Source organism: Stenella coeruleoalba, assembly GCF_951394435.1.
Source record: "Stenella coeruleoalba genome assembly, chromosome: 8".
NCBI lineage: Eukaryota > Metazoa > Chordata > Mammalia > Artiodactyla > Delphinidae > Stenella > Stenella coeruleoalba.
The window spans coordinates 35,961,386-35,982,776 of NC_137154.1; the positions used below are offsets into that span (position 1 = coordinate 35,961,386).

At 39.7% G+C, this 21,391-nt stretch overlaps 1 pseudogene across 1 annotated transcript; it reads right to left on the bottom strand.

Annotated features, from left to right (window-relative positions):
• Positions 1-17,556: 17,556 nt before the first annotated feature.
• On the bottom strand, positions 17,557-20,525 carry LOC307189816 (protein artemis-like; annotated as a pseudogene). Its single transcript has 3 exons — positions 20,263-20,525; positions 19,334-20,182; positions 17,557-17,962 (listed from the first exon to the last, which is right to left on the bottom strand). The product of its transcript is annotated as a protein artemis-like (transcript).
• Between the last annotated feature and the right edge of the window lie 866 nt (positions 20,526-21,391).

Genomic DNA, 21,391 nt, shown 5'->3' on the forward strand with positions numbered 1-21,391 from the left:
TAGCAACAGGCATAGAAGCACATAGGAAACAATGTGTTAATTTGGATTAATCAGCTATGTTGAGGCAGGAAGAACAGTAGCTTTCTGCAGAGTCCACTTGGGGCTGATGGTCTGGAAGGGTCTTCAGACTCTTCAAGGGTCCCCTCCCTAGTGGCCTGAGGGGACAAAGCTACCTCCCAAGCCCCATCCTGTTCTTGAGGAGCAGGTCACAATGGAAGAGAATTTTTTTTTTTTTTTTTTTACCATTTGGGCCGCATGCAAAAGTTTAACACATATCAAGTTACAAAGTTAGACCTAGAAAAAATAACCTACATATAGTATGTTTTAATATTTGCTTGTACATATTGTTATAACAACAGTTGATCAAAATCCAAGTTGAACAGTTAAGAAAAAGACTTGCATTTCCTTCATTCTGGTATTCTGCACTACATTCTAATTAGTGTGACGATAGAACCCTCAAAAGCCATCATGTGGACTAAATTTTTTATTTATTATTGAAAGCCCCTAATGTCAAGTTTATATCATATTAGTTTCCAAAACGTCTATAATCTATTGCTTCGTGTCTAAAAACCCTAGGTAGTCTGGGATAGAGTTTGGTCCTAGGAAAAAAGATAAATTCCAATTCTTGCCTCAAAATACTTTTTTTTTTTTAATTCTTTTTTAAATCTTTAAAGGTCCAGACTGTTGGTTAACTTGAGAGAGTGCCGGGGTTGATTGACAGTATCTATCATAGGCAATGAACTCCACTCCAATGTTGCCTTTATGCTGGTGTGTCAAGTTGTTCAACTGTGACCCTTCCATCTGTTCCAGCTAATCTGAAAGTCATTTAGACCGGCTTCCCCATTCATTTGAAACACAGCACATTCTCCTGTTAACACACATATGCAAAGTTGTCTGCTGTCAGCAACCTATGGGGTTGTTTTTGAAAAGTCTCACTTACAACATCTGTATAAACATTTACACAACAGAAAATCCATTTATTGCCTATTACTGCCTCCCTAACTTAATTTTTTCGGACACTTCTAAGTATAGGGTCATTCTGAATAGACATTTAGTGGTTTACGTCCCCCAATTAATTTTTAAGCAGGAATGGTCACTTGACTTTGACATTTCCAAAAAAGCATTCTGTGTTATATGTTATATGTTAAGAATTCCTGAGAATTCATGATCTTATTTTCAAGGATTCAGTTACAGTTGAAAATCTTTTTTTTTTTTTTTTTAAGCAAGTTTAGGAGGAAGTAGTCAAGTTCATCAGATCTACTAAATCGGAATCCCTGGGGTGGGGCTCTGGGAATGTGTACATTCAAAAAGTCCTCCAAGCGATTTTGAGAATCAACCAGGTTCAGAAACAACTGGTCTGATTTACTTATACTTTACTAAGATGCCTGGTAATGCATGATTCTGACTTCTTATTGTATGACTTGTACAATCCTAATAAATAAATTACTTAGCTAAAGGTAAAAAAACAAGTATAATAAAATAAACAGGAAAGCTTATTTGAGTGATTTACAAGGGTGTTTCCTTGCATTATGTGTAAATTGAAACTGCATTTGGAGGTAACACAATAGAAATGCTCATACTAAATGAATTAAGAACTCCTTTGGTCCAGAACTTTAAAAAAATTGCTTTGCTTTATTTTAACCTGATTCCTTCTCTGTACTCTGTCCAGATTTACACTGTATTTCTCAGGTCTGGCCTCAACCCTGACATTGAATCTCTGTGTGACCTTGAGTGAGTTACTTCTCCTGAGACTTAGTTTATACGAGGGAATCAGAGAAAATGGTTTCTAAAGTCCCTTCTAGCTCTGACAGTGTCTGGGCACCTAAAACAAGTTTTAGACATCCTTTTCCCCTGATAAAATCACCTCCAGCCTAGAACGTTATCTCCAACCAGACACAATTAGGGGGCCACAAAGGTACAAATTTATCAGAGTATTTTAGGAAAGTATTTCTGAGGTTCAGGAGCTTAAGGGACTACCCTTTGTGAAATGTTCCTAGAATTTAAAATTTCAGCCCTAGCTCCAAAAGATTTTTTTCATTGATCTATTCACAAAATGTTGCCACTCTCTTTCTTGAGGTTATATCCAAACTCCAAAGGTTCTTTTCGTTACATTTGTTGTGCTTGTCCTTCCATATCCACATCTCCTCTTCATTTTTGTCTCTAAACCTCTTGGCATGGTTGAAAGAACATATAAGACTTCCAATGAGTTATGTGATTTTGAACAAACCATTTAATCTCCTCAAGTTTTCGTTTTTTTCATCTGTAAGAAATAATATCTGAGTACAAAAGAAAACAAGTCTTAAGTACAAAAGAAGATAAGTGAGAGATAAGCATTTTCTAAACTGTAACTTGGTATACAGGTGTCATTATTATTATCTTTATTACAGCTATTACTCCTGCTGCTGCTGCTCAGAAGTTGGTCATCCTCTGCATCACTATTGTGAGTAAAGTACCATCTAATAAATTTGTTTTGGGACACCTATGGAGAAAAATGGAAGGGAGCTGGAAACACATGTACCAAAGCTCTTAAATTTTTGGTACCATAATTTGACTTCTAAGAACGTATCAAATTATATATCCTATTTTTGCATAAAGACGTTCATCAAAGCGTATCTGCAATAGCCCATATTAAAACCAATCCAACGTCCATGAGTAAATCATTATCTAGCCATCATTGAAATGCTACACAGCCATTGAAAATGGTGTGCTGGAAAAATATTTAATGACTTAGGAAATGCTCAAACTACGTAGTAAGGAGTAAAAATAAAGCACGACGCAAACTTGCATTTAAGTATAATTGCAATTTTATGGCAAAATATATTATCTAAATATATAGTAAAGAAAAAAGACACTGAAGTATTTACAGTGACTGTCAACAATAGGGGTATAGATAATGTCTGTTTTCTATTTATCTCTGTGTTTTGCAAATTTTCTTTTTAAAATGTTTTTTTTTTTTTAATTGCAGCACTCCCTTCCCAAATTTCAAATCACATATTCATTCAGCCAACAAAACATTTGGAGAATCTCCTGTGCATCTTTTCCCTCTGCTGGACATGGTGGAGACATGAAGGTGTGAAGAATGATCATAGGCTTCTAGGACCCTACAGTCTAGAAGGAAAAATTGTTCCTTATACAAAGCAAGGCAGTAATGACAAAAGGATCCTTAGAACAGTACAAATGAGCTGCCATAGAAGTTAAGAGAGGAAGTTTCTCTGAGGATGTAACAGATAAGCTGTTTATTAAATCCCACAAGAATTACTGTTGTGGTAATAAGCAGTTGGCAGAAATACTTTAATATGATTAGAGTTTGCACATGCTATATCTTCTCATCAGGAAGTAGAAAGTGTTTTAGTTTAGGTTTTATTTACTGGAATGCTCTTGTCAAATTAGGCCCCAACCTGGTGAGCCCCATATTTGTCAAAAAAAAAAAAAAAGATAAAATTAAATGCATCAGCAATCCATTCTTAGGAGGTGAAATACCCAGGAAAGAATCTGAAGAGTCTTCAAATAGCACAAGGTCACCAAAATCATGAGGGCACCAGGATTCTTCTAGCTACTCCCACTTGGTCCCCTAAACTCAGGAGTACAACTCCAAATGCAAATAGGCAGGTGTCAATGTGAAGAAGAAAAGAACACTTTCCATCCTGAGTCCAAAATTCTCTACCTAAGGGAGAGACTACCTATAGTCAGAGTCTATGATGTTGGACCCCACAGTAGAAATACAAATAAAACTGTCTACAGAGCTATCCCATCTTCCACTTTCAACGGCACCATTCTCTATTTGTGAATAGGTTAGAGTTAGAATATTCCATTTAGATGAGTACTTTATGTCTAAAGCACGATTGGTCATGAACTTCAACTGTTTACAGTGGCCAGGCAGGCCATATAGATGTGTGAACCGGACAGATATAAGACACTGATGCACTGACGTGGTGATGCCATGCTAAACTGAAGAGTACATGTTTCACCTAATGGCATACTATTTAAAATATAAAAAGCACCATCCCAACCCAATATTTCACATCTGTAAGCTGGATCTGCCCCTCTATCCTGTAGCCAGTTTGTGCCCTGCAGAGAATGGCCCACAGAAAAGCGTATTCATCAGCCCATTATTCACGCTTCCAGATAATGGCCGTTGGCTTCCCAACCACTTCTCCTTCCCGTTCCTGGAAATGATTCCTCCTCAATGAGGAATCTAGAATAACGAGAAGCTGAGAGATAGCCCCGTGTGAGCAAAGAGTCAAACAGAGCATGAGCTTTAACAAGAGGAATGTAAATGGTGAGGGAAATCATAGTGAAGCCAGCAAGGAATTGAATCAGGAGTTACTGGTGCCCCCAGATCATGAGAGAAACACACCAGTGGTCCTCAGTGGGGACCATTTTGCCCCCAGGGGCCATCTGGCAATGTCTGGAGATATTTGGGTTGTCACAACCTTGGGTGGGAGTGGGGGATGGCATGTCACTGGCATCTAGTGGGTAGAAGTCAGGAATGCAGCTAAACATCCTACAATGCATAAGGACAGTCCCACGCAACAAAGAATGTCAACAGTGTGAGATATGAAGTGAGGCAGATATTTAAATTGAGTGGTTAGGACAGAGATCTTTGGAGATGACATGTGTGGTGAAATCTGGTTGATCCAGAGGAACAGTCTTCCCCAGGAAGATCTGAGGGCAGAGTGGGCCAATCAGGGAAAATTGCAGGAGCAAAGGTACTAAGGTAGGAATGAGCATGGTATAGTATCTTTCTCCACAACCTCACCAGTACTTCTTATCTTTTGTCTTTTTGATAATAGTCATCCTAACAGGTGCAAGGTTTATGGTTTTGATTAGCATTTCCCTAATAATTAGTGATATTGAGCACCTTTTCACATACTTGTTGGGTATTTGCATATCTTCTTTGAAGAAATGTCTATTTAGGCCCTTTGCCCATTTTTTAATTGAGCTGTTTGCTTTTTGCTATTGAGTCGTATGAGTTCCTTATGTATTTTGTATGTTAACTCCTTATCACATATATGCTTTGCAAATATATTCTTCCATTCTGTACATAGCCTTTTCATTTTGTTGATTGCTTCTGTAGTTCTGTTTATTTTTGCTTTTGTTGCCTAGGCTTTTGGTGTCATACCCAAAAACATCATTGCCAAGACTGATTTCAAGGAGCTTTTTCTTTGTTTTGTTCTAGTAGTTTTATGGTTTCAGGCTAATACATTTTAGTTTAAGTCTTTAATCCATTTCAAGTTAATTTTTGTGTGTGGTGTAAGATGAGGGTCCAATTTCATTCTTTTGTTTATGGAGTGTTAGGATGCAAGGATGATTCAACATATGCAAATCAACAAATGTGATACATCACATTAGCAGAATAAAGGATAAAAATCATGTGATCATCTCAATTGATGCAGAAAAAGCATTTGAAAAATTCAACACCTTTCCATGATGAAAACTCTCAACAAATTAGGTATAGAAGGAATGTTCCTCAACATAATAAAGGCCATATATGACAAATTCACAGCTAACATCATAATCAACAGTGAAAAGCTGAAAGCTCTTCTTTTCTTTTTTCTTTTTTTTAGCTTTTCTTCTAAGATCAGGAACAAGACAAGGTAACCACTGTTTCACTTTCATTCAGCATAGCACTGGAATTTTGTAATGTATTTAAATGTTGAATCACCATGTTGTACACTTGAAACTAACATAGTATTGTATGTCAACTACATTTAAAAAAAGAAAAAAAACCATAATACTGGAAGTTCTAGCTAGAGCAATTAGGCAAGAAAAAGAAATAAAAGGCATCCAAATTGGAAAGGAAGCAGTTAAATTATCTTTGTTTGACATGATCTCACATATAGAAATCCCTAAAGACTCACTAAAAATTTGTTAGAACAAATAAATGAACTCAGTAAAGTTGCAGGATACAAAATGAACATATAAAAATTAGTTGTGTTTCTATATACTAAGAACAAACAAACCAAAAAAGAAATTTTTAAAAATCCCACTTACAATTGCATCAAAAAAATAAAATATTTCGGAATTAATTTAACCAAGGAGGTAAAAGATCTGTACACTGAAAACTCTAAGACTTTGATGAAAGAAACTGAAGAAGACACAAATAAATGGAAAGATCCTGTATTCATGGATTAGAAGAATTAGCATTGTTAAAATGTCCATACTACCCAGAGTGACCTACAAATTCATTGCAACCCCTGTCAAAATTCCAATGGCATTTTTCACAGAAATGGAAAAAAAAATCCTGAAATCCATATGGAACCACAGAAGATCCCAAATAGTCAAAGCGATCTTGAGAAAGAAGAACAAAGCTAGAGGCATCATACTTCCTAATTTCAAACTATATTACAAAGCTAAAGTAATCAACCAGTAATGGGACTAGCACAAAAACAGACACAAAGACCATGGAACAGAATAGAGAGCCCAGAAATAAACCCACGCATAAACGGTCAACTAACATTTGACAAGGGCACCAAGAATACTCAATGGGGGAAGGATAGTCTCTTCAATAAATGGTGTTGGGAAAACTGGAGTATGGCCTTAAAGGCCAGGGAGGGGCTCTGTCTCAAGCTCACCAAACCCATCTACTCACTCATACTTTGAATTCCTTAGCCTGAGCCACAGTCTGATATTCCAGAATGAAAGAGTAGGCTTTATATTTATTATGTCTCTCAAAGGGTCAACACAGAGGTCCTTCATTCTCCCGCTGAGGAGCATGACAGACAAGTACACCTCTGCCAGCAAACATGGTTTGATGAGTTGGGGAAGGAAAGAGAAGACGGAGCTGCTAAAACTGCAGCAAACATCCCAAATTGGTATCTTTTCACCTGTTGCCCCAGAGCAAGCACAGTAAGGGCTCTGTCACTACTGGTAGAACTGGGCGGAATTGCATTGGGTTGGCTCGCAATAGGATAATTACATGTCCTAGAGTTCCTGGGACAGCCCTGGCTTATGTCTGTTGTCCTAGCACAATTATTCACAGCATCCCCTTTCACTCTCACAATTGTCCCAGGGTGGATAATGCATTATGTGCTCAGAAGCTCTAGGGTCCATTGGCCATAGCAGCAGGGCAGTCCCAGGGAACGTTAAGGGTGGTATCTGGATGAATTTCAGCCCCTCTCCACCTAGACTCTGCCTAGGGGGCAATGAGCCAGCCAGAACAACAGATGAGTAATCAGCCAGGCAGAGGAAAGAGTCTCCTCACGATTTGCCACCAGGTCCCCAGGACAGCCGCAGGGGATACTTACGGCTTTGTCTTTCAATCATTCCCACACCTTCTGGGAAAGCTCCCTGAGTGTGCTTAGGAAACCCCACTCCCCTCACTATTAAGCCAGGGGGCCTCAGGGACAAACGGGGGACCCAGGCTGGTCAATCACAGCATTTCAAATCCTTGGTCACAGGGGTTGGTTCAGGGAGAGACATGTGACCTAAGCCTGGCCATTTAGAGTTCAACCCTGGATTGCCCATGTCAGAAAACCTGTCTCTGCTACAGGATACCTGACAACCTTGAAAATCAATTCCAGGATATTTTGGAAACTGGTTGAACTGCTGAGAAGTTAAGGGAAAGCCTGGTGTCCTTGGCAACTATCTTTCCACTATGAGAGGAAAGCCTACCTAAGAATGGAACTGACACAGAGGAAAGGCAGAACAGATAGAGCACTGAAGAGAAAAAGCTAAATCCTAAGAACAGTGTTTATTATTATTTTTTTTGGCCACTGCTACGTGGCTTGCAGGCAAGTTCCCCGACCAGGGATTGAACCCACACCCTCGGCAGTGAAAGCGTGGAATCCTAACCACTGGGACCACCAGGGAATTCCCCTAGGGACACTGTTTAAATACCTGTATCCAGTGAGGCCCAAAGCTAGTATTTCCCTAAATTTTTAAGTTAGGGGTGTTAAACTACTAATTTCCTTTTTTTAAATTGAGTTGAAGTTGGATTTCTATCCCTTGAAAAATAACGAGAACATATTTGCATAACTGAAGGCAGATCTCGTGTCCCCCAGGGACAGTCCTCCTCATATGCCATGGGTCCAGATCTCTACTCCTTTGGCGGTCTCCCAGAATACATTCCCACCCTACAATTATAAGCATTACCGTAACAGCCAGAAGGTATTAAGCGTTTACTGTTAGCCAGGCAACGTGCTAAGCTCTTTACAGACCTCATCTCATTTACTCCTCACAACAACTCTCTGGGATGGGTAGTATTATTATCTCCATTTTACAGATGAGAAAACTGAGGCTTTGAAGATTAAATAACTTCTTAGGGTGATGTAGATATTAAGTGATAGGTCTGCACTCATATCTTGATCTAATTGAATTCATCTCTATTCACTACTACATAACACTGCTTTTATGGCCTGGGACACTGGGCCTTCCATTACATATAGGAACTTGGGTAATAACTCTACACCATATTGCATTTGTACAGATGGCTATACAACACCAATACAATATCGGTGAGAAAACACATTTCTGTTGTTTTAAGCCACCAAATTTGCAGTTGTTTGCTTCAGCAGCCACAGGAAACTAATGCAACTGCTGAGTCATTTTGGATCTTAATTCCCTAAACCAATGAATAAATTATATCTCCCAACCTTAAGCCCCCAGCAATGTAGAAGATATCATGCCTTGATCTTGATCATGCCCTCTACATATATACTCATGTAACTGCTAAAGCGTAGATCAGACACAGGACCATCTATTATATTGTCGGAATGGGACTCTGGTTTCAAAATAGGAATTACCAGACAAAAGGGGCTTCTTGGTTTAGTAAAGAAGTTTGGGAAATACTGGAGTGAAAACATTTGTAAAAGTTTCTCTACTACAGGACTTCTCAGAGCCTTTAATATGCTGATGGACATTGTGAATCTCCAAGGAGGGATGTGATCTTCAGTGTTCACCAAGCTTATTTGATTACAATCATCCCGCCCCTGGGAAAGCACCTATAAGGACAAGTGTTACAAAGACCACAGTTAGGAGAAAAATATATCTGGCCCAACCAACTCACTGTACTGGTAACATAAGTTCAGAGCAGTTGCTCTGCCACAATCCCACTGCTGGTGGGGGCACATTCAGGTTATAACCCAGGCCTCCTAACATTTTGTCTGGTGTTCCTTCTACTGAACATGTTGAACATGTAAAAAAGGAAGCACTGAATGTCATCTTTAAACTGAAGGGAGGAGGTTCTCTAAAGACAACTTCATTGAAAGGAAACATTTTCTGCAGTGAGTTAACAGCTTATAGAATGCAGCAATGAGATATGAGGAAAGGTGGATTTTTCCTAGCTTTTGTTATTGGCATTGACCCTGAAGGTCCTTAGTCCTCCCCAGAAGCTTAAGGGGCTTAGATCAAGGGCAGATTTTGAAATTGAATGTATTCAGATTAAGCAAAACCTTCAGTGAGAGGATTTACTCCCCACAAGCTGTTGCCAAGTTGGGGCTGTCCGGGCCAGGCCCATTTTCCTGAGCTGCAGTCGACTGGTTCCCTGGTTGCTGGCAGCGTCCAGGCAGCCAGTTTCCTGGGACATTAAACATTCAGAGCTTCATCAGCCTCCTGGATCCTTCTCTATTTCTCCAGTGTTTTTAGACAGGTTTTGGGTAGGCTGCAAATTTTCTAACAATTATCCAAGGAGATGATCCTGGGGAAAGTAGCCAGAGATTCAGAGTCTAGAAAAATGCTCCTGTCTTATCAGTTAGCATCTGACAAATCACAATGAGATTGTCCCTGGCAAGGAAGATATTTTGCCAAGATAATCATCTAGAAGACAAAAGGCAGCTGGGAGCCCAGGATTATAAGTAGTTGTTTATTTGGGGACTTTTCTTTTAATGCCATATTCCCCTGGTTTGCTGGATGCTCCTTTTATTCCTCAAGTCTGAAACATTACCACCCATTTTGAGAGTCCTGGATGTGGCAGACATAATAGGTGCCGGGTGGATTTCCTACTTCCGGGGATGTAACATTATCCACCTTCTATTTCAAACATGCTCTGCCTTTAAGACCGAACTTCTCTAAGCATTTAGAAGGGCCCAAGTTTTTCTCTTTTGTGTCTATAATTTTAAAATAGCTTCTACTGCTTTTTTTCCTTATAAAAAGAATACACATTTGTTTTAGAAATGTTGGAAGTATGAAAAAAGCATTAAGAAAAGAAAAGAAAAATCTTCTGTGTTCTCACCACTGAGATATAAAGGTCATTAACATTTGGGGCTCTAAGTCCTTTTAGAGTCATTTTAAAATACCTTAACAGGATGCTGGTGAGCGTAAAGTTTGAGGTTAGTCCCTCTAATCCCCACAGGACGGAAGGCAGCTTCTGTGGTTCAGCCCTGCATCAATCACCTATCACTTACTGAGCTACCATTCCAAGAAAATAATAGTTTGTCAGACTGGATGGGGTCTGAGAACCCCACTGGATAGGTAAGAAAACTGAGCACCAGAGAGTAACTAACTTCCCCATAATGCCTGGCATCTCAGAGGTAGAGCAGGGACCAAGAAAATCTTCTGATTCTCATTTTAGTGTTTTTTTCCCTCACTATACCAGCTGTGTCACTAGAGAAAGAATTATAAAATTCAATCTGAGTAAGAACATTTAGCTATGCCAAAACTCAAAGCATGAGGAATTTTTATGTACTAATGATTTGGCATTGTGGAGAGAGAAATAACCTCCACATAAATAGTAATTTCCAAAGTACTAAAGGTCAGCTTTTTAAGCACAAAGACTTGCATCTTAATATCAATATTAGCCAATTCCAGTGGAAATTATTCTACATATGCCTTTTTAAAGGCAGGTGCATTCACATTCATGACAGCAATATATGGGAAAATGAATGCCTGCACGTGGGCAAGATTGAAACATGACTCTGGGGCTATACATAAAGATGACAGTTACTGAGTTCCTTTTTCTATAAAGTTAAGTGCCTCCATAAACACTGGCTATAGGCCTCAGATTAAAAAAAAAAAAAAGACAGGCGCATTTAACAACACAATCTTTTCTTGATGACTCAAAGTCATGATTATGAGCATCAGTTTTTATTCTATGCCATGACACAGTGAGACCTTCTGGGATTGGTAAACTGTAAAACCCTGAATGGCTCCAGACCGCTAAGCTTTCATAGTGCTATGTTTGCTTTATATGGATTTTCTGTCTCCCCTTCACAATCAAGCTGTCAGCCATTATTTCTTGCTGCTTCCAGTATGTCCGAGATCCTCTCCTCATTTGTTCCCCATCTGCTATGCTGCTTCTAATCTTTTATGGCTGGAGAAGCGGATATCCATGTGTGTTAGAAGTATTTGTAACATACGAGTAATTAGGCTCTGAGTGAGTATTGAGGGGCTCTCTTAGTCATAAAGTTAGTGAGCAGACTTAGGGACACATACTTTTATTGCTCAGAAGCCTTCTTAAGTTTGTTTTCTCATAAGACTGGCAAATAAATAACACCCAGATAAATGATACAGTACAGTACTTAAAAAATAAATATAAACAGGATGAAGAATTCAGAAATCTTTTGCTGATTTTACGCACATCATTCTTTCCTTGGGAAGAGATCCAAATCTCCTAGCAACATAGTGCGTCCTGAGTGCTTATTTCCGTCATTTCTTTTAAATTTCTAAAATTTACTTTGCAACATAAAATTGGTCTTTTCTAATGCTAATGGAAACACAGCCAGCCGTGGCATCTCTCATGGGGGCCTGGCAAGTACAGAGGACAGGCTTCACTATGGGGGCTGTTTCCCAACCCCTCCCCGCCACTGCCTGACTCCCTTCCACCCCCAGCTGCTATCTTCCTCTCAAGTACAAAAGTTGCCAACGTTTTCACTTCTTCACTTGTTACTTACGTATTTTTGAAAAGATTAAAACGGTTTTCCCTTAATTCAAACTTTAAAATTCCTTTAAATGATCAATAAGACTGATTTTCCTACCGTCTCCCAGTGTTTTCTCCCAGATTTAAAATTTCTAAAAATTTTATTGCCAAGAATAAACAAATAACTGAGATGGACTAGTAGGAAACTAATGCCCCAGCTCACATGATGCTGAAATCATTTTGAAAGCTACCATTAGAAATGGTGCTGCGGGAATGGCACAGGCTGTATAAGCCAAGCTGTTTGCAAAATTATGCCAAGAGGAGGAATGACTCAATGCAAGCACCTGCTGCGGAGTGATTATCAAATTATCCACAGAGTAACTATGATCCTGCAAGTTGACTTTCCTTCCCCTCCGGCCCCCCCATTCCATGGTCGTTTGTATTTACCAGTAAACACCCACAAACCCACTGCACTCTGCTAAACCAAAAGGCCAAATGAAACGACTCACACTGGAATTAATGAGGGGCTGTAATAAGAACAGCCCAGCCACATCTGAAGGAGACATTAACCATTTGCAAAGGCCTTCCACACACCGGATCTCACAGCTTGGAATAACTGCCCACTAAGGTGGTTTCCAGGGAAAGGTGCCACCGATGGGTTTTCCCAAAGAAAGTGCAAAACTTTAAAATAAAAACCGAAGTTAAGATATACCCTAACCATCCCTTCTACTTCATCCTGCTCCCCCCTCCACCACCACTTTTCTTTCCAGCTGTCAGTTTTTAAAGTGTATGTTTTAATTTTCCATGGTTGACCACAACCAAAGTTTTTTGAAAGGAGCATGGGATTCTATTCTTCTCTAAAATCTATATGCAGCCATGGATTACCACAGCTGGCCCTGGTAACATGTGCAAAGTCTAACTTACTATCTGAGGCTATTTCTAAGGCTATTGTGAGTGACATTAGGCCTGTTTCTGGCAAGAAATCCTCTAGTTGTAATGTATACCATCTTAAATGGTCTTTTTGTGATCGGGGTCTCTCTCTTACACAAATGCAGGGCGTATTTTCCCCGATGGGTGTCCCAAGGAGAGCTTGGGAAGAAATCATCATTATCAAGGCAGTTCACACAGACACACAGACTTGCTTGTTACCGTATTTAAAGAAGTGGCCACAAAGAAATAGTCATTGCATTTACAATGGGAGAAACCTAGTATGCATTTCCAAGGAATCACATTTTGGGGAGAATTACAGAATAATTACACATATGCTTAGATCACTAGCATTCAATGAAGCGGACAGTATTTTGAGGATTTAAGATGTTGGCGTTTTGGTCGTCTCTAAGAAACCGGGATAATTCAGACATTCAAATGCAAAACCACACCATTTGGAGAGTGTAATGCGGTCTGTTCTGGTCACTGTTACAAATTCGGAAAGGATTCCCTGGCTGCAGACATTAGAGGCACTTAATACTTAAATCTGTTTCCAAATGTAAAGCATAGAACAAAAGTGCTGGGCATTAATGAAACGTATCCTAACACTGGTGTGCTGACACATTTCATTAAAGTGTCACTTTGGGAGAGTAAAAAATAATGACAACAGCTTTGCTGTGTGCAACTTGATAAGGTCCTCAGAAGAAATATCATTAACTAATAACACGTTAAACATCCATTTTAACACTATCAGCGTTTTCAGATCAGGCTGGAATTAATTTCATGCCTAGGATGTTGTCTATAACCAATTACTATAAATGAATCTCTTTTGTAGGTCTAAATACTGATTGTTTATTCCTGTTAGTTGTATTCAAACTGCCAGGAAATGAAGTATTCTTGGAAGTTACTGCAATGATCTTAAGAGAAAGATCTTAAAACATCAAATATCTTGTTTACTTGTAAATTAGTTATTTCCTGAAGGGATGGATTGTAAGTACTTTTGAAAATACACACCTTTATCATTTTTGTTGGGTCACTGGCAAACTACTTTTCTACTGCACTATAAAAGTTAAAGTGGTCTTCTAAGCTCAAAAGGGTTTTTCCTTTTTTAATTAAAACAAATTGGATAAAAATAAGAATTCAACAAATGTAGACCAAAACCTCAGCAGTTAATGAATTTGAAAAGATTTCCAATCTAATGTTCCAATTTAAGGCTAAGTAGTTTTCTATTTAGGAAACTTTTCCATGTGTAAATACAAGCAATTTGTATTTCCAGTAAATTTTCAAAACGTCTTCTTTGAAGATCTTGTGTTCAAAATATCAGAATAGCGAGAACTTTACAACTCTGGTAGCCACCTGGAACTCTTACCAGGCAGATTTAGATAGGCTGTTTTCCAACATTTATAGATTTGTTTGGTTTTATGCATAAGAGTCATTCTATAAAACCTAGGGAGGCAAGAAATTCTCCCAAGCTGGGCCTATGCAGCCAAGAATCGAGTTACAAAGTAACACAAAACAAAAGAGATGAAATAGAGAAATTAGTCTAGAGCAAAACAAGAGAAGTGTGCGAGAAACTTGGAGCTGGCAATCTCGTAATGTGAAAGGTTAATCACAAGATTTAAAATCTAATCTTGCTCTCAAAGGCAGCTCATGTAATTGCATACATTGTAAAGGGACATGAGAACAGTGGGAACAGAAATAAAAAACTTAAACAAGTGAGCTTGATATAAACTGTAAATTTAATATGGAGTAAAGTAAAAACTTAGCAAAAACAGGCACAGACCTCAGGAAGGGGTCAGCTGGGGAACTAAGACAATAGAAATGGCTACAAATAACTACTTCTAAAGAAAAGACAACCTTTAATTTTGGATAGATACGTATTCTAATGGGATACTCCCTAAAGACCCTTTAGATTAAATTCCATTCATCTATGTTGCCTAGCAAATATTTATACGGGGTCTATCATGTGCTGATATTGTGGGAATACAAAGATAAATCGGACACAAGAAGAAGAGAGTCATAGCTCCCTAGAGTACCAAGCAGAAAGTATTAAGTGAGAGTTGAGAGGTGGAAGAAATTACTCCAAAAAAGGGCTGGCATCTAAATTCTGCCAGGAGGAACGGGCAGGACTCGGCCCTATGCAGGTGGGGGTGGGAGGGCACAAGCAGAGACAGGAAAGCCTGGAGTATGTGCAGAAGTCAGAGACAACTTCAGGTTGACTGGCAGTGCAGTCGACCGACACAGGAGCAGCGTGGGCATCATGGGATCTGGAGCAATCTGATTGATTTCTATGGAAAGTGGGAAAACATTGGAGCTTCTGGATTCCAAGAACGGTCTGATGTAAGGGTACTGGAGAAGGTTAATCTGTGTGGGGCAGCCTAGAAGAGGAAGAAGGAAACATAATCTCAGCAGAATATATTTCAGGACAGCAAAAATGTAGAGATTTGTGTTCTTGGGCCAGAGTACTGAATGCATATTTATGAGTTATGTGTCTCTAAATTTCAAGACTGTCAATTCTTGCTAATTTGGAAAAGCAATGAGAGGTGTCACTGAGGAACATGTAATTTTTCAAGGAACCGTGGAAGACCCAGCGGGTGTTAGACCAACTTCCTCAGTTTTTCCAGAGAGATCTCTGGTGTGTGTTGAATGCCAGGGACTGAATGGATTAAAAAAAAAAAAAAAACACGCCAAGGGTGTATGTAGTTGCCTATCACAGCAGGAATATGGATACACCTCAGGCCCAAGCATGACATACAACTACCTCATGAGCAGCCCATGTCCAGGAATGTGCTAACCGGGATGAAAATTGTTTCTGCATCAACATCAGGAAGGGGAAGCAGACACACACATTTAGAGGCCCTTGGCAATAAGTGCATCGTGTTAGGGCTTGGGCCATCATTTACTGAAGAGGATAATGTACCGGTGAGTAGAACATTTTGCAGGTTTGTTTTCATAGGGACATTTCTTTACCTGTCATATTTGTATAGCATTTTATATTTTTCAAGATCCTTTTAAATACATTATTTTATTTCCCCCAATAACCCCATTATTCTTATTTTACAGAAAGAGTTGCAAAGCCCCATCAGGCTGTGCGGCTGTGCTTCAGATCTCACAGCCTCTTGGTAGAGGGGTAAGCACCCAGAACCCAGCTCTCTGGATTTCTCCTCCACTTCTTCACCTGGCCTCTTCCTACTTATCATCAGCAAATATTTATCAAGCATCTCTTCTGTAGAAGGCATACTTCTAAGTGTGAGGAAAGCCTCAAGATTTCCTGTAAGTGTTAACACAAAAATCTTAGAAGGGTTTTTGGTGCTGAATAAAAACCTAGCTCATCTTCCCTGCATAGCGCCCTCTGGTGGCAGTAAGATATAAGTTATGAGGTGGGAAGTCCTGAGTTTTTAGGATTCAAGATGACTTGAGTTTTTTTTTTTTTTTTAATATATTTATTTATTTTTGGCTGCGTTTGGTCTTCGTTGCTGCGCGCGGGTTTTCTCTGGTTGTGGCGAGCGGGGGCTACTCTTTGTTGCGGTGCGTGGGCTTCTCATTGCGGTGGCTTCTCTGGCTGCGGAGCACGGGCTCTAGGCCTGCGGGCTTCAGTAGTCGTGGCTCGCTGGCTCTAGAGCGCAGGCTCAGTAGTTGTGGCACATGGGCTTAGTTGCTCTGCGGCATGTGGAATCTTCCCAGACCAGGGATTGAACCCGTGTCCCCTGCCTTGGCAGGCAGATTCTTAACCACTGCGCCACCAGGAAAGTCCCTCAAAAGTCTTTACAGAATAAATCTGATCTTCCAGAAAATTAACTGCCCAACAAAATTCAGCATGCTTTAATGGGAGATCTGAAAATCCAGACTCTCAAAGATTTAGAACCTACAATGTCCGGAATATAACTTAAAAATTACTAGCCTATGAAAAGTCAGGAAAATATGACCTGTGGAAAAATAAATCATTAGAATAGACCAAAAATAAGAGAAATAAAGTTTTAAAAAAAGACTTGAAAAACTTATTATAAATATGTTCACAGATTTATAAAAACAAATACAATGAGGAGACAGATGGAAACTATAAAAATGAAATAAAGGGAACCTCTAGATCTTAAAAATACAATTTCTAAAATGAAAAATTCACTGGATGGACTTAACAGAAGATTAGATATTGCAGAAGAAAATACTAGTGAATTTAGCATGGCATCATAAGTTATCTAAACTAAAGCAACAGCGAAAATAGGCTTAGAAATATAACAGTGCCTCAATGAACTGTGGAAAAACATCAAGTGGTAATTGGGTTCCCAGAAAGGAAAGGAGTGTTTGGAGAGGATAAAATCTGATGAATCATGGCCGGAAATTTTCCAGATTTAATGAAATACGTCAATCTACAGATCCATAAATCACAATGAATTCCAAGAAGAATAAACATAAAAACACACATCAAGGCACATCTTAACTAAATTGCTGAAAACCAATCATAAAGGGACTATCTTAAAAGCAGTCGGAAAGGAAAGAAAAGACAACACGTATAGTAGAATGAAGATAAGATAAGATAAGATATCACTGATTTCTCAAGCCAAACAATAATGGAATGGCATTTTTTCAATGCTGCAAGAAAAAATGACTTTGTATTATTAATATCACATATAAAGGCATCAAAAAATATGAAATATCTAGTGATAAGTTTAACAAAATATAGTTAGGAACAGTATAGTAAAAACAAACAAAAAAAATAGTACTGGTAGAAATTAAAGAAGACCCAAATGTTCATGGATTGGAAGATTCAATATTACTAAAATGTCTATTTTCCATAAATTGATCTATATAATTCAAAGCAATCTAAATGAAAATCCTTAAGACGAAGCTGTGATTTCTAATTCTTCACTTTCACTGATGGATTCTTCATAATCTGTAACGTTTGCCCAGAGAGAGGCTGGTGTACTTTCTGCTTGGAGGCATCCTGTGCCTTTCTCAGTTTGTCAGGCTGGTTTTGTGATACTGCAGTCACCATGGGAAATACCTCAGGGTGAAGAGTTTGCTGGTTTGGAACCTTGTGCCTTAAAAGCACAGGGAGAGGATCATCAGAGAGATCACTGGCTTCCTCCTGAGTCTAGGTGGATTGTTCTAGCTCTCTTCAATTTTCCAAGTGGTTTATACTTTGGCTCCATACTTTGGGGAAGACCAGCATGAAGGCTTGAAGACTTCTTTAACTTTATCCATAGCTGTGCCTTCTGGAACGGCATTTGGATATGCTTCCATGTGAGCAGCTCTTTGCAGGAAACTGCCCTCAGCAGGAAGCCCCTTTGCCGGTCACTTTAGCAAAGCTACATTGTAACTAACTTTTTTTTTTTTATAGTGCACCTTGTCTCTGCCACACTATACAACTAAAAACATTGTAAACAATGCATGGGGCAGCATCTGAGGACTCTGAAAAGGAAATCATAGCAGGCTGATTGGAAAAAGAAGAAGAGGAAGAAGGAGAAAGAAAGGAAGGAAGGAAGGAAGGAAGGAAAAGAAAGAAAGAAAGAGAGAGGGAGGGAGGGAGAAGGAAGGGCAGGCAAGAGAGAGAAAGAGAGAGAGAGAGAGAGGGAGGGAGGGAGGGAGGAAGAAGGAAGGGTGGGTGAGAGAGAGAGGGAGGGAGTGAGGGAAGGAGAGAGAGAGAGAGAGAAAGAGAAAGAAAGAATGAAAGAAAGAAAGGAAAGGAAAGAAAAAGAATAAAACTCAAAGCAAGACCAATTCAGCAGTGAATTACTGGGATTTTTTTTTCCACCAGTATCTCCAGCCTGGACCCAGAGGCATGCAAAAATCCAGAATTAGGCACTGGTGCAGACAGTAGGAGCTCCAAGAGATCTCTCATTTTAATGTAAGAAATGAGAAAGGGTGCACCTAGGGGTCCAAGAAGAGAAAATTGTAACTAACTTTTTTTTTTTTTTTTTTTGCGGTATGTGGGCCTCTCACTGTTGTGGCCTCTCCCGTTGAGGAGCACAGGCTCCGGACGCGCAGGCTCAGCGGCCATGGCTCACGGGCTCAGCCGCTCCGCAGCATGTGGGATCTTCCCGGACCGGGGCATGAACCCGTGTCCCCTGCATCGGCAGGCGGACTCTCAACCACTGCGCCACCAGGGAAGCCCTGTAACTAACTTTTAAACCAGGCACCCCCAAGATCTGCTCATCTCCGGCCCAAATACACCTTTCAAATCTTTTGATCACACAATACCTTGCCTAACCAGTTGGTTCTTTCCTTAGATCAAAAAAGTTGAGATGAAGAATAAGTAATTAACTGAAGACCAGGTCTTTTTCCTAGTAGCTTCCCCTTCAGTAATCTCACAAACCATGTGAACAAGATAGCATCTAAAGAAAGATCACAAGGCGTCGACAAGCCTGCACACAGTGGGAGATGCTTACGAGTTTGATCCCCCATCTCAATGATTAACTGAGATTACTTCCCCTTTAAAAATTTTCATGGCTGAGCAAAATCTTTGGAGTTGGTTTTTTGGGGGGACATGAGTTCACCTTTTCCCCAGATTGCTGGCATTCTGATTAAAAGCAATTTTCCTTTCTACCAACAACTGCCTCTCGGGTACTGACTTTCGAGTGGTGAGCAACCGGACCTGAGTTCGGTAACATTCACAGGACAGATGTGGTTCAAAATATCTTTAATCTCACTGTAGGAGGAGTTAAAAAAAAAAAAAAAAGTGAGCTCTGTACAAACTCTCTCCAATCCTCACAATGACCTTGTTTTTTCTGGTTCTTTCTCCAAACCACATAGTGGATGGCTTCATGCCGACTGTGTGAAGGGAATTCTATTTTTGGAACTAATTCTGCAGGGTAACTTATTCCACTGAAAATATCCTTCTGCTTTTGGATGCTGACATGTGTGGATCTGAGTGCTACCGTCTGTTATGAGATGATGAAGAATGTCAGGTATGTTTCTAAATGTCTCGTTTATCCACAAGAACCTGGACTCCTAACTCCTCACTAAGGCTGATTAATACTCCTACCCATAAGCTGCTTTGAGTTCAGCCACACATCATGGTATACAGACTCTGAACGATCCAGCTTCAAACCAGCTCGGATATTCCACTCAGACACTCCACCCAATTAGGAATTTAATAATCTTCTGGACTGCAGAAAGTAGTATATAAGTACACACTCGAAGATGTCTTGCAGTCTGCCCCCAGAATGCAAGCTTCTAGCAGCTTCTCCTTTTGCGAGTCTGAAGTCTCCCATGTACAAGACAGTTCTGTTATTGCCCTAAAATAAAAACGTAATTGATCCTGGGCAATGACCAGCTGGTAAGAGAGTCACAACAATCTCTCCCTTCTCTCTTGATCCTTCATTGACTAAAGATATCTGGGTAGGAGTTTCAATTTCAGTAGATATAATTCGTTTCTCCCAAAATCTTTAGTTAACAACAACTAGTTGACAACTCTTTAGTAACAGCGAACAGTATAAGTAAACCTTCAAGCTGGTGGAAATCCTGGTCCTGCCATCTACTGGCTGTGTGACCTTGGGAAACTAATTTAACCTCTCTGATTCTTCGGGTTTCCTCATCTGTACTCCAACCTTCTTTCCAAAGTAGGGCCTCTTAATCCTTTCATGTGATCCTTATGGCAGCGGGACAGGAAGAAGGTTTGGGCCCTCAGGTTCTCCCTGTCCAAGAAGTCAATGGAGATTGTTGGATACTCGGCCATTTGCCCCTTGAAGGAGCTCACACCACCAGCCAACCACAGTGAACTGGCCACCCAGCCGGGTGTGGAAGCCCAAGCCACCGTTGACTGCACCACCACATCTGGGAACCTGCCCAAAGATTTCTTAAACATGATAGAAAAGCACTAGCAATAAGAGAAAAGTATTGACTAATTGAATTTTATCAAAATTAAAAACTTTGATTTTCAAGAAACACTGTTAAGAGAAAGGTCAAAAATACTCACAATACATACACCTCACAAAAGACTTATTTCCAGAATAAATACAAAGAACACTTGCAACTCAGTAAGAAGACAGCAACCCATTTTTAAAATTGCCGGGCTTCCCTGGTGGTGCAGTGGTTAAGAATCCGCCTGCCAATGCAGGGGACACGGGTTTGAGCCCTGGTCCAGGAAGATCCCACATGCCGCAGAGCAACTAAGCCCGTGTGCCACAACTACTGAGCCTGCACTCTAGAGCCCGCGAGCCACGACTACTCAAGCCCGCAGGCTAGAGCCCGTGCTCCACAGCCAGAGAAGCCACTGCAATGAGAACCCTGCGCACCGCAACAAAGAGTAGCCCCCGCTCGCCACAACTAGAGAAAGCTTACACACAGCAATGAAGACCCAACACAACCAAAAATAAAAATAAAATAAATTTAAAATTGCCAAAATATTTGACTGTCATTTCACAAAAGGATATATTCTTGAGAGAATACCTGTGAGGGAATTTGAGGTGATAAAAATGTTCTATGCCTTGACTAGCAGGGTGTTACATATATTTGTCAAAACGCCATAAACTGCGCATTTTAAATAGGTGTATTTTACCTAAATTATAACTCAAAGTTTTTTTTAATAAAAGGGAAAGGGAAGGACAAGAGGGTTGAAGTTATAGAACATTATGCATGGGTAGATATCTATTTCTGAATTTAAATATATGATATCAAGTGAAAAATTAAAGTTATTGAATACTACCATTGAGCCCACGTATTTTTCTAAAA